Source organism: Molothrus ater, chromosome 6, assembly GCF_012460135.2.
Source record: "Molothrus ater isolate BHLD 08-10-18 breed brown headed cowbird chromosome 6, BPBGC_Mater_1.1, whole genome shotgun sequence".
In the NCBI taxonomy this organism is placed as follows: Eukaryota; Metazoa; Chordata; class Aves; order Passeriformes; family Icteridae; genus Molothrus; species Molothrus ater.
This window is the reverse complement of record NC_050483.2, coordinates 637701-651298: the sequence shown is the minus strand read 5'-3', so window position 1 is coordinate 651298 and position 13598 is coordinate 637701.

The window sequence follows — 13598 nt, the reverse complement described above, 5'->3', positions numbered from 1 at the left end:
AGCCAGCAGAGGAAGAGGTGAAAGCTGAAAATGCACAAAAGCTATTCACAATAACTTCTGCCTCACTGTAAGCGCTGCTGTAGCTGTAAACAAATAAACTATAAAATCTGGCACAAGAAGGGCCCAAGACTGGAATAGCAGGAATGCTGCAGATCAAGATTAATGTGCACTGGCAGAACTACCCAGAGAAACATGCATGGCACCTGTCCCCATGGTGCCTGCCTTGAGCTAAGGACACTAATCCCCTGCTTTCACAGCCATAGAGCTCAAACCTGCAGTTTAAAACAACACCTTGGGCACTGGAAACCATTTTGAGGGTGTCTTGCTGAAAAGGAAAAACATGAGTAAGCAATATGTATTCATAAGTGTGTTTGTAGGGGAAGGACCTTACCTGTTCTTAGGAATATATGTGTGTGTATAAAACTAGGTATGTTCTGTGTGTTGATAACAGAATAAACATTAAAAGATGTGACAAGAAAGATAAGGACTTTTTACAATTCCAGCCACGTGAGGTGCTACATGGTTCATTCCAGAAAACCTTCTCAGTTTCTACCTGGGGTGTGCTGCTGGATTTAGGGCAGAAATACCTAGCCTGGATGGGATGGTGGAGGACCTGAAGCCTTGCTGACAAATATCAGCAGTAGGCATCGGATTAGTTAGATGCCACTATTCAACCTTTCTAAAATAACTATGACACCATTGCAGCCACTAATCCTTTCTGAGAAAGACAAGTAAGAAAGCATTAATTGGGTAACCATTGCTGACTGTACTTTCTGTGGGACTGAATGTACTGCCATTTTTGTCGTGCTCTTTTCCTTCCTGAAATATTCCTCACTAAGCCCTAACACTATTAATGTCAAAACTCCTACTAATTTTAGTGGGTCTAAGAAAAAACCTTTTTTCCCCCCATCAGCTAAGAACAACTCCCTCAAAAAACAGTAGAGGGAGTAGATGCAGAATTTTGTAGCTATGTTTCACATTAGGGTAATACTGTATTTTCATCTTTTCAGATGAGTTTGTCTTGAACACAGTAACAAGTAAGTACAAACATAGCAGCTCTCAAACCCTAATAAAATTCCTTCCTCGTATGTAAAATATGTTCTGAGAAAAGCATTAATTGTGGGCAGAGTATGTCAAGCCTGAAAACTTTTCAGTGTTTTTTATTTCTTTTAAAACAGATTCAGAAAATTTCTGGACAAGCCACCAGAGATATTTTTGTGGGTTTTAGGGATAATGGACTCTGTAGTGAAAAAAGCAGAGCAGTCAGTAATGGAAACTCCACACTAACCATTGTACGTGGTTTTGGAATGCCCATGTAAAATTGGAAATAGTTTTACAAACAGTAGGAGGTTCCTAATTTCATTTCCCTTGAGGAAAATAACAGATTCAGTGGAACTGCTGTTGAAGCAGTGTCCTGGTGTGTTTTCAGCCCGGGGACCCCACTAGATGGGGACATTTCCACAGGACAGTCCCGGCTCCGGGCAGGGCTCAGAGCACGGCCTGCACCAGCACCAGCTCACTCACCTCTCAGATTCTCCCTTTTGGGCTGGAGCAGCTCACTCACCTCTCAGATTCTCCCTTTTGGGCTGCACCAGCTCACTCACCTCTCAGATTCTCCCCTTTTGGGCTGCACCAGCTCACTCACCCCTCAGATTCTCCCCTTTTGGGCTGGAGCAGCTCACTCACCCCTCAGATTCTCCCTTTTGGGCTGCACCAGCTCACTCACCCCTCAGATTCTCCCTTTTGGGCTGCACCAGCTCACTCACCCCTCAGATTCTCCCTTTTGGGCTGCACCAGCTCACTCACCCCTCAGATTCTCCCTTTTGGGCTGCACCAGCTCACTCACCTCTCAGATTCTCCCTTTTTGGGCTGCACCAGCTCACTCACCCCTCAGATTCTCCCCTTTTGGGCTGCACCAGCTCACTCACCTCTCAGATTCTCCCTTTTGGGCTGCACCAGCTCACTCACCTCTCAGATTCTCCCTTTTGGGCTGGAGCAGCTCACTCACCCCTCAGATTCTCCCTTTTGGGCTGGAGCAGCTCACTCACCCCTCAGATTCTCCCTTTTGGGCTGGAGCAGCTCACTCACCTCTCAGATTCTCCCCTTTTAGACTGGAGCAGCTCACTCACCTCTCAGATTCTCCCTTTTGGGCTGGAGCAGCTCACTCACCCCTCAGATTCTCCCTTTTGGGCTGGAGCAGCTCACTCACCTCTCAGATTCTCCCTTTTGGGCTGCACCAGCTCACTCACCCCTCAGATTCTCCCCTTTTGGGCTGCAGCAGCTCACTCACCCCTCAGATTCTCCCTTTTGGGCTGCACCAGCTCACTCACCTCTCAGATTCTCCCCTTTTGGACTGGACCAGCATTGATTCGTTATAAATACTAATGGTTTTGCCAGCTGCAGGTAGTTCTTGGCTGGCATTTGAGAAATAACTCAGCTGGTGACTGGGAAAAGTATGTAGGGATGATCCATCAGAACAAATTAACTCCTTGGTCTCTGCTGTGTGTCTGTGACCCAGTTAGCTTTTCTTTTAGCATCAGCTGCAATTCAGATTCTCTGAAGTACTTTCTTTTGTCCCCCTCTTAATTTACTCATTCAGAAGTATCTCAAATGGCAAATTGGAGGCATGCTTTAAGCTAGAGTATGTATAACCCCCCCCCAACTTCCAACCCCATCTCCTTGCTTGTACACAGCACAAGTAAGAAAACTGGCAATGTATCCACAGCCTGCAGTTTTTCTGAAGTAAACCATCAGCCAGTAATCTATGCAAGTTTAATTCTGGACAACTTTCCAGCATTGGTGACATAACCCAGTGGAACTGCCAGAAATCATTGTCCAAGACAACCTAAATAAAATTTTTATTTTAAAGCAAGGTGCTCTCTGTAACTTCAGGTTTTCAGTGAAGTGTTTGCCCAATCTCTTTTTGTTTTTATCAGCAAATTGCTACTTCTTCAAACTGTAACATCCGATTACCTTAAAATAATGAACTTAAAATAGCAAGTGCTGGGAGGAGCATCTTAATGTCTCAGTTTGACTACACACCATTGGAAGAAAAGAATCAGAAGCTTTGTTTTAAAGGCTTTTCTTGATAATTATAATTAATATAATTAATTTTATTGATAATTACATGTTCTTAAAAAAAACCAAAAAAACAACAACTAAATTAACTTCATGCATGTGCAATGCTGAGATCCCTTTTCCAATACATGAAGTGAAAGAATCCCAGAGACCAAAACACCATGGGTGAAAGCCTGCAGTGAGGTAGGCAGAGGGTTTGAGATACAAACTCCAAGAGAGAACACCATAATCACAGTCCAGCAGCTGTGACCAAAGGGAGAAAAGGTCAGCCCAGGGGGAGAGGCAGGATGGTAGCAGGTAGCAGAGGCAGGATAGGGCCCCAGCTCAGCAGCCTTTGCATTGAGGCAGGGATGAGTCTGTGGGGGTGCAGACACCCTCTGGGACACACTCAGGCATCAGGGAGCTCAGCTCTGCACTTCAGCAGAGGTTACAGAATCCCCCAGATTAAAAACCACTTTTGTTTTCCAGCCCTGCAGAGCTGGAAAGAGAGTGGTGCACAGCAGCTGAGAGCTAGCCCAAAGCAGCACATGAATTATAGACAAGAGTAAAGACAATCATTTATAGTGAGTCATTTTTAACACTGGCATTTACAAAAAAAATATTTCTCACTGGAAAATGCTTTTGTTACAGCTTTGTTGTGTTCCACGCTGCAAGTATGACCTTCTCTTATCTTTTTTATGAAATGCTACCACTATCATGGTTTGTGCTGCTCAACAGCAAGTCTCATTGTCACAGCTCCTTATCAGACCAGCACATCTTTATCCTTCCACAACATTCCCACCACAGGAGAGAGGGAAACCGTTTCAATCAAACTTCTCAGAGCCTACAACAATTTTGAATGTCATTTAGAAGCCATTTCTCACCAGCTGAATAGCTGTAGAGACACCAGTGATCTCAGAGCAGACCCAGTTCTGAGCAGGCTTAGGCCCAGCAGTGAGCTCGGTGTGTGCCTTGGATCAGCTTCAGCCCAGCCCTCCCACCCTCATTGCAATTGTCCCAGAAGAAACCAGAGAGAGACTGTGACTGAAATGGGGGAAAAAAAAATCTGAATGGATTCAACATTACAGTGCTGCCAAAGTAGATAACTTAGGGTGAAACCCTTTTTCTTCCATGACTGACCCAGTACATGCAGCAAATACACACAAATCCACCCACTTCTGTGAATTATGCTGGAAAGAAACATGTGTATCTTGAAATTCCATAGGAAAACCAGTCCTTTTATATTATTTTACTAATAAAACATATTATTTTACTAATAAAAAGTATAATAAATAAAAAGCATATTATTTTACTAATAAAACCTTGAGATTGATGGCTTATTAAGCTATCTTTTAGTTTATTAAGCTATCTTTATTGCCCCAAATCATGGCAATATTGTAGCCTTCTGGTAAATGAGACACAATTGTGTCTGCCCCTTGCTATTTCTGTACCACATATGCATCCCAGAAGGATGAAGGATATAGCAGGATCAGAAACTGGGCTTTGCTTTTGGAGGACTTGACAGGTCAGTGATGGTGAAAGTGTTTGTCTGACTAGAGGCTTGGGAGCAGTCAGGCAGAGATATAAGCAAGGCTGCAGCCTTGTGAAATGGAAAAGCTGAAGTATTGAATGTTTTATTCCAGCTCAGTGAAGGTGATATGTCCCCAGCCAGCTCCTGGCCACAGGTTGCCTCTCTGAGGCTCTGCCAGCCTAGGAAAAAAGTGAGGACTCAACTTGCAAATCATGAGCCTTGAGATATGGAAGGATGTAGAAATCAAAGATTCCTTGCACGCCCAGAGTACTTTTTGCTCTGATAGGGAGAAAACAGAAACTTCTGGCTGATAGGAAAAAAAAAAAAAAAAGAAAGAAAAAACAGTCTTTACACAAAATTGAATTACCTTTCTACAGGGTTTTTGTCCTTATTGTTTCTTACTGCACTGCAGCAATTGTTTCCTGCCACCACCACCTTACAGGTCAGACAGCTCTTAGGGGTCTGTGGTGCTGTTAGCCCCTTTGCTGGTGCCAACCTCCTTGCTGGGTCAGGACAGGCTCTGCACAGTCAATATTCCATGCTGCAGCTGGAGGGGCAACTAAAACCTGCAGCATTCACTGCAGCAAGCACCAAACCTCATGGTGAGTGCAAAGGTTTCACACAGGTGTAGGAAACTCTCCCATCAGCACACGAAGCTGACCAACCCCACAAGGGGCAAGGGTACAACCTGTAATCTGTTGATGTTCAGAAGCCCAGAAGGATGCTCAAAGATGCTGAAATTAAAAGTGGGCTTTTGGAAGACTAACAACCTCCAAAGCCCAGGGAAGTCACACTACTCAAAACCAGAAATGCTTCCTAGGTGAAAAGAATGTGCTTTGAAATGTGCCCAGAAAATGACTCGGTCACCTCAGTGCCATGAATCCCTCCTTGCACTGTGCACTGAAGTTGTCTCACACCTGTTTTGCACTCCTGATCTCATCTCCAGAAAGTTGCCATGATTGATTTTGCTGCAGGCTGACAAGTGTGCTGATTCACTGGTTTATCCTGAAGTATGACTGTGTTTGAATCAGTCACTGATTGCCTGGCTGTGTCAGATACATCATGTTCCCTCAGTTTCCCCAGATTCTCTCTTTTGAGAAAATGGTAATTTCTTTTACCCCTATATTCATTTTGGGCTAATCCTGGATGTTTCTTCCTCTCTTGAATAAGGCAATAATAAAGTGGCCATTGATAATGCTTTTGAGGTATTCTTGATGAATTTTCTTCTCTGATGAATTGTCTTCTCTTTCCTCCCAGTTATTCCTTACAGCTAATGAGCATTCTGCTTTTCAGCAGGCATTGTGATTCTATTGCCTTTGCTTTGTTTAAAGCCTAGCCCCATCATCAGCCTTTCTTTTATTCTTTCTGACAGCCTGTTTCTAACCACAAATCCCATGTTATGAAGCAAACTCTTTCTAACCATCCTTCCTCTTCCTGTGCTTGCACAAGGGTAGGATCAGCACCAGGAATACATCTCCAGGCCTTGCAGCTCCCTGGCCAGCCCCATCTTTGGGCTGTGTCCTGGCTTGACTTTATGGTGCTTTTATCCCCAGTTGTCTGTCTGTTTATGCTGAATAATAAGTGTTGCACCTTTAAGCCTTGTTTCAGACAGTGAAGGGGGCAGAGAAGCAGCAGCAGTTTGTTTTCAGACCCTGCACTCACTCCTCCACATTCTGCTCCTGGCCTGTGTTGTCTGTGGATGGACAGACAGCGGGACAGAGCTCTCCTTTGCTTTTAGTTAGTTTAGCTAGCTGAGGCAAAGAAGTTCCCTGGACTGTGGGGTTTTTTTCCCTTTTCTTTGGCCCTGTTTAAACCTGCTCTGGACTGAACACCCAGGGGAGCACCAGCAGCTCCACCTGTGGCCACCGGGCCGGGCCTGGCCTGCGACATTTCCAGCACTGAGGGACTGATCAGAGACTGAGTGAGCTGAGCTGCAGCCCGGGGAGGGACTTTCTCAGTTTGTCATCTCTTTTGGAGCAGCAAGGGGCTTTATTGTTTAATATTGTTTAGGGTTTATTGTTTAATAAACAGGGTTTTTCCACTTTTCTCTAAGGAGGTATTTTCTCCCAAACCAGTTGGGGGAGAGGCCAATTGAATCTGCTTTTCTAAAAAAAAAAACAACCCTCTAAGAGTTCTCTCCCAAATTTGCCCTAAACCAAACCAAATACAGGCTGAATGCTTGTCAGTAAGGCTGTGCAGCAGGAGGTGATCCTGCTCAGCTGCAGCCACAGAGTTCTGATAACATTTATGGCCAATCCTTCCTGCCCCACCCGAGCTGCCTCCCTGTCCCTGCAGCTGCAGAGCTGCACCATCTGCTGCTGCCAAAGCCTCTCCTGCTGGTGCTTGTTTGCACTTGCTGTCGATCATTTCTAGCAGCATTTTAGGGTCAATGACAACCTCCATGTTCCAGGAGCTTGGCCAGATGGCTTTCATGGTATCGCTTGTTTATTTTCACAGTTCTTGCAGCAATTCTTGTTGCCATTGCTACCCACATGCCATTCCTCTAGCACATTTTATCCAGCACATTTTATCTCTCCTTTGTGAAGTCAGTGTCACCTAGGGTTTTTTTTTGCATGGGGTTGGCAGGCCCTGTTCCTTTACTGTGACCACAAAAATTCACTCCACAGTAGCACTTTGGCCCACTTGCATCCAAGCATTTCAAAAGGACTTGTTTTAATTTTCATAGTTTTGTCTTTGCCTCTGCCCCTGATCCGTCCTGATTCTTAAACACAGGACTCCATTAAAAGTGGAATCCTCCCTTGTATTGAACTATGCAGAAGTATTTGATTTTTTTTTAAATCAGGATGCATATGAAAACCTTTCCCTGTAAATGACTCTGTTTCAATTCTGTTATCCCAGTAGATTTATGGGGTTTTTTACATAAAAAAATAAAAATTTCATGTCAAAAACTACAAAGGCTACCAGTCCATTACTTTCAATTTTTAAAAATCCTGAATTTAAAAGAAAACTGCTTAAAAATGTTATTTGTGCATAATAAACTTGTGTTAAACTTAAAAAAGCATAACAGTTCCAATAGGTTGCAGATAATGTGAACTTACAGAGGGATGTGCTTCAGGGTGTTTTTTTTGCAGATGATATTCCATATAGATTATGAACTTTGCCCTCCATATTTCAATAGGAACTCATGTCAGCATCTTGCCAGAAAATATTGGGGGAAAAAAAAAGCTGGAAAAAGGAAGCCAAATTCACAGAGAAGTGCTAAAGTAAAAAAACATACTAATGCAAGAAAAATGGATTGTGTAATGATTTACAAACTCAAGCAGTCGAGATGGAGGGGGCACCTAGATTTCCTTAATGAAATGCATTTCTTTGTTCTGAACCACTGCCTGGCTTTATCTTGTGTACTTTCACAAAGACCATGTGCAGGTTAAATATCAGCGTGGCAGTGACTTTGCACTGGCTCTTGCAGCTCTGAAGATTCACAGTAAGCTGAGAACACTGGCCCTGCCTTGAGAAGAGGGATTAGACCATCTTTGATTTAGGGATTTTAAAAGTCAGATCTTTTCAAATGAAGGATTCATGTGTTTTTGTAGCCTCAGGGAAGCAGCCAGCTGTGAATGGCTAACCTTTATTGTGGGATTTCTGTTCTCTTTCATGTAAGACACAAACTTATTCACCATAACAACCATTAAAAACTGTGTGGCATGAAACAGTAAAAATAAAAAAAGGCAGCAACACCCATTCTTGAAGGAATATTAATTTAAGCCAGCTTCAATTCCATAATGGGAAGATGTACAAAATACAGTAATTCATAATGGCAGACAATTTTAAACTGGAATCGTTGGAGCTGTTCCTCTTACGTGGGTATAAATAATGGCAAATCTGCTAAAACCTGTGAAAGTACAATGCCTAATTTTGGCTTGGATTCTGTTCTGGCTTCTGTGAAATTAACAATGTGATGTTAGATACACACAGGTGAAATAAGTTCAAAACATTTAAAATAGCAAATGGGAAATCAGAGTATAGGAATGCTTTTTTACAAGGTTTTATTACTTTGCATTTTTCTTTATTTTGAAATGACAATGATATTAAACTAATTTTTGACTATGTAATGAATAAGAAAATTTGAATAACAAAACTCACAGTGTATTAATTAGAAAGACCTATTTTTTTAGGTCTTAATGAATTAAAACTTATGTTTTTGATGATTTAATATATAATTTTGTTTTCCTCTTAACTTCATAAATGTTTATGGTATTGCTAAACATCAGGAGGTAGAGCTTCTGTATTCCACTCCTAGTTTTCTTAACCACAAAGTCTTAAAAGCATGAAATACTACCACAGTCCTCACGAGGGTGTTTGTGGCTGTGGATTGTCAGTTGACACTCTCCCTCCTCTCCAGGAAAAACATGTGCACACTTGTGTAAAGAGAATCAACTTTTTCATTCATCAGACAATATTGTGCTTCCTGGGAAGTTGGAAACAAAATGGCATGCAGGAGTTTTAAGGCATGAACTGACTGTATAGAATCAGAGAACCATTGGTAAGGGAAAGATCCTTAAGGTCACTTAGAGACTGTCACTGTAATATTTTCTGAAAAATCCCTTTGCCAGGGTTTCTTCTCCTGGGAAGCTGAGAAGCCTCAGAGAAAAATGAAAAGAATAATTATCTGATTCACTTTTCCTGTGTTTTGCTGCTTTGGAATGTGGTTTGGAGATTGTTTACTAAGTAATTATTGTTTCATTGGTTTCATGTGAATTGTTTTGACTTAATGACCAGTCACAGTCCAGCTGTGTTAAGGCTCTGGAAAGTCACGAGTTTATCTTTAGTGTCCTGTTAAACCTTCTGTAAGTATCCTTTCTCTATTCTTTAATATAGTTTTAGTACCGCATTCTAGAATGTAATATAATATAATATAATACAATAGAATAATAAATTAGCCTTCTAAGAACATGGAGTCAGATTCATCTTTCCTCCCCACGACAGGGGACCCCAGAAAATACCACAAGAGACCTTAACAACTGTTAACTTTCCACTGCCACCCCCAGCACTAAACCACATCCCTGAGTGCCACATCTGCATATCTGAATGCATATGGACGATACATTTGAGAAGCAAAAATAGTCCCATCTATTGCCATGGACTTATGCATTACAAGTAAAAATAAATAAATACTTTCTTAAAACTTTCAGAGCCTTTATGCCACACAACATTATTTTTAAATAGAAGCAATGTCTTGGAGAGGCATTTCAAGTGTCTAGGCCAGGTATTAGAGTGCAGCTGCTTGCCTGCATACATGATCTGCTCTTGTGACAGCAGAGGAGAGCCCTTACCAGGCTGTGCAGTCTGTGTAAGTCAGAGCAAATTCAATGTGCTGTATTTCTCTGGGCTGGAAAGCAGATCCAGGTTAGAGGTTTCAGCTGGTCTCCTGTTGTCACAGCTCTGCTAAGGTCAGGTAGTGACTCACTGCTCCATCTGCTCTGGTCATGAGGAACTGACACAATGCAGGGCACACTATGGAAAAAGCACTGGGCATTAGTTAGGTCTTCACCAGTTAAAACCTGGAGTACCTTAAAAAGAAAATACAGTCCACAAAGCAATAAAAATGAGGTCAAAGTCTGTTCCTATTTCAGATGTACAGCTGCTACCTTGCTAAATAATTATCCATTAAAAGTGAACAATATTTGTATTAGTGTAATTCTGGTTTTCCTGAGTAAAGTACAGCTGCCACATGAGGGCTGTGCTTGAGGAAACTGCCAAGGGCATGCTGTGTGCTGGTCAGTGTTTAATGACTCCCTGACATATAATAATCCAACTACTAGAAAATTTTACAATAATCAGTAACTTAAAGTTCTTGTCCCAACATTTACACGTTTCAATACTGCAAAACCTCATATGAGTGGAAAAGCATTCTTATAACATCTTGCTATTCCTTTTTTCTGCTGCTGACCGATTGATAGATTGTCCACAAAAAGTACAATTGCTGGAAAGGGAAGAGAACTATTAAGTAAATTGGTAAATGGACATGCAAAACCCCAGATGTTTGAAACATGGAGAGCAGAATATAATATACTGTGTCTAAATGAATAAACAATGTGTGGGAAAAAAATAAATCAAAGATGTACAACTCCCTACCCTGCTGCTCTCAGGAACGTGGTCTTTTGTCTGCAAGCTCATCCAAGCAGAAGGTGATTTCTGTTCTTCAGAATCATTGATTCAGATGATGCCTTTGACAAGAGTGCATTCCCTGTGACAGGGGGCTGGTTTTGCCTCCAATCCATCTCAAGGGGCTTGTATTGACACTGACCTAAGTCTTACAAATTCCTTTCATGTAATAGCTCTGAAATGTGCTTTTTCTAACTATGTGTGTATATATTCTAAGATTATTCTGGCTCATTATGTTCTTTCTAAATTAATAAATTATACCTTGGCAAAAAGATCATATGAGTTTTGGTGTGATGTATGTTTTTTGTACCATATATGAGATGCTTTGTAGCTGTGTTAGTTTGCCTCAGAAAAAGTTTAGCTCTCTGGGCTGCACCTTACCTATAAAAATTTGGTATAGTTCAAAACATTCTCTGGCATCCATTACTTACCTAACATCATTTTGGACAAGACTTTGTTCCAGTCCAAATAAGAACCTACTATTCATTGTTTGCTTTTATACAGAAGCAGTATTTTCAATAAACATGACATTTTTACCATTGTAAAAAGTCGATAGAGAGAGCCTGATTACAAGGGTTCCTTTATATTAAATACAGATGTGTTTGGCTTGTTGTTTCTGTTTGGTTTGTTTTTTTAATTGTAGACTTTGTCTCTGTTGCTTTAATCATACAAGATAAAAACAGTAGAACAAATGACCAGAAAAGGTGATCAATACTACAAACTCCTGATCCTCAGTTATTCTGTTTAGAGTGTAAGTCCTTCTGGAACTTAGGGGAATTTGGTTTGAGGCTCAAATTCACAAAGTTATCTAACTTCTAGCTTCTAGTTATTTCCTTGGAGTCTGATGACCTTTGGGGATTTGGGCCTCAGGCATTTTTTTTAATGTCCTCATTGTACCTAATCTAACATTCAGTTGCTGCTCAAAGCTGAGTTTAAATTCTAGATGTTACCTAAGTGTCACCTGTACATTGTCAATATTATTGAGCTGATTTGAGGCAGTGGGTGAACTGGGAACCTAACTACAAAGGCAGAGATGGAAAAGAGGAATTCCTTGTCTAAATATTTCTCTGCTGACACAGTTTCATGTGCCATGTTTCCTGCAATGTGATGGAACACAGTTGAACTCTTAATTGATTCCTGATAACTGCTAACATTCTTTATTCTTTACACTGTGTTGTCCAAGAGGTTTGCATCTAAAAAAAAGGAAAAGTCAGACTATTGTACCAGTAAGCTAAGATTCATGGTGTGTCCACAACGAGACCTTCTGTGGCACTGGACAGAAGCATCATGTGTGGCTGCTGGGAGATGGAGGGAAGGGTTTCCCTGAGGGGACAGGCACATCCCCAGCTCTGCTGCATTTCTGCCGGCGTTCAGAGCTGCCTGAAGCTGCCCCAGCCTGCCAGGAGCACTGGATTTATACTGGTGATTATTGGAATAATGCACTTGCAGGGAACTTTCAGGACTTTCATAGTTTACCCACCATTATCCCTCACCCAGGCCCCACAATAAAATGAGACTTATAGGACAGTTCTATCCTAGCACTACAGCATTGTCCTGGAGCTGTGAGCTGACTGCAGCAAAAAATGTCAGTGAAATTCTTGGGGTACAGCACAAGGAGGAAAAATGATGTGGAAATTGGGGAAGACACACACAGATACAAAATGATGATGCTGCCTTGTAGCCATGATATTTTCTGAAAAATCCTTTCCTTAGGATTTTTTCTCCTGAGAAGCTGAGAGGCCTCAGGAACAAAATGTGAACAATGGTTATCTGCTGCTGTGGAATGCAACAGGTGGATCTTTGATTGGCCCATGTTGGTTGTTTGTAATTAATGGCCAATCACAGTCAGCTGTCTGGACTGTCTCAGTCAGTCACAGGCCTTTGTTATCATTCCTTTTCTATCCTTAGCTAGCCTTCTGATGAAATCCGTTCTTCTATTCTTTTAGTATAGTTTTAATATAATATATATCATAAAATAATAAATCAAGCCTTCTGAAACTTGGAGTCAGATCCTCATCCATGTTGGGGGTGCCTGCAAAACTCCCACACTGCCTGAATCTTTTTTAGAAAAAAATTGAAGGGAAATAGTCAGGCAGAAATGGGTTGGATAATTAAAGAGAAAGTGAGTCATGAAGTGAGCATGATAAAAAATCAGGGGCTGGGGTTTAGTTGAGGCATACCATTAAAGAGGGGGGAAACCCTCTTTCTTTGGCTTAAAAGGCTAATGCTGGTTCATAGCTTCTTAATTATTAGGATGATATCAGAGAAGATCAGCTTTCGAAGCTGGCGACTGGGGTGGATTCTGCTACGATTCTACTACTGCCAGTCAGATGCAGGTCACCCCTCTGAGCCGAGAGCATCTCTCCAGAGCCTTCACTGGAAAGCAAAGCACACGGTGGAGATGCCACGCAGCTCCCACCGTCCTCTTCCGATCAAAACACCGAGAAGGTCTCCGGTCTGAGCGGGAAACTCGCGCCGCTCCGTCCCCTCGGCATCTCCCCCGTCTCTCAGCATCCTCCCCGCTCGCAGGGCGGGGGCTGCGGCTCCGCCCGCCCGGGCCGGGCCCGCCCGCCGGCGCCGAGCGCGGAGCGACCGCGGCGGCAGCGGAGGGACAGCGGGGAGAGCCCAGGGACAGCGGGGAGAGCCCAGGGACAGCAGGGCCAGCGGGGAGAGCCGAGGGACAGCAGGGACAGCGGGGAGAGCCGAGGGACAGCGGGGACAGCGGGGGGAACCGAGGGACAGCGGGGAGAGCCCAGGGACAGCGGGGACAGCGGGGAGAGCCAGGGACAGCGGGGAGAGCCGAGGGACAGCGGGGAACGCCGAGGGACAGCGGGGAGAGCTGAGGGACAGCGGGGAGCCGAAGGACAGCGGGGACAGCGGAGAG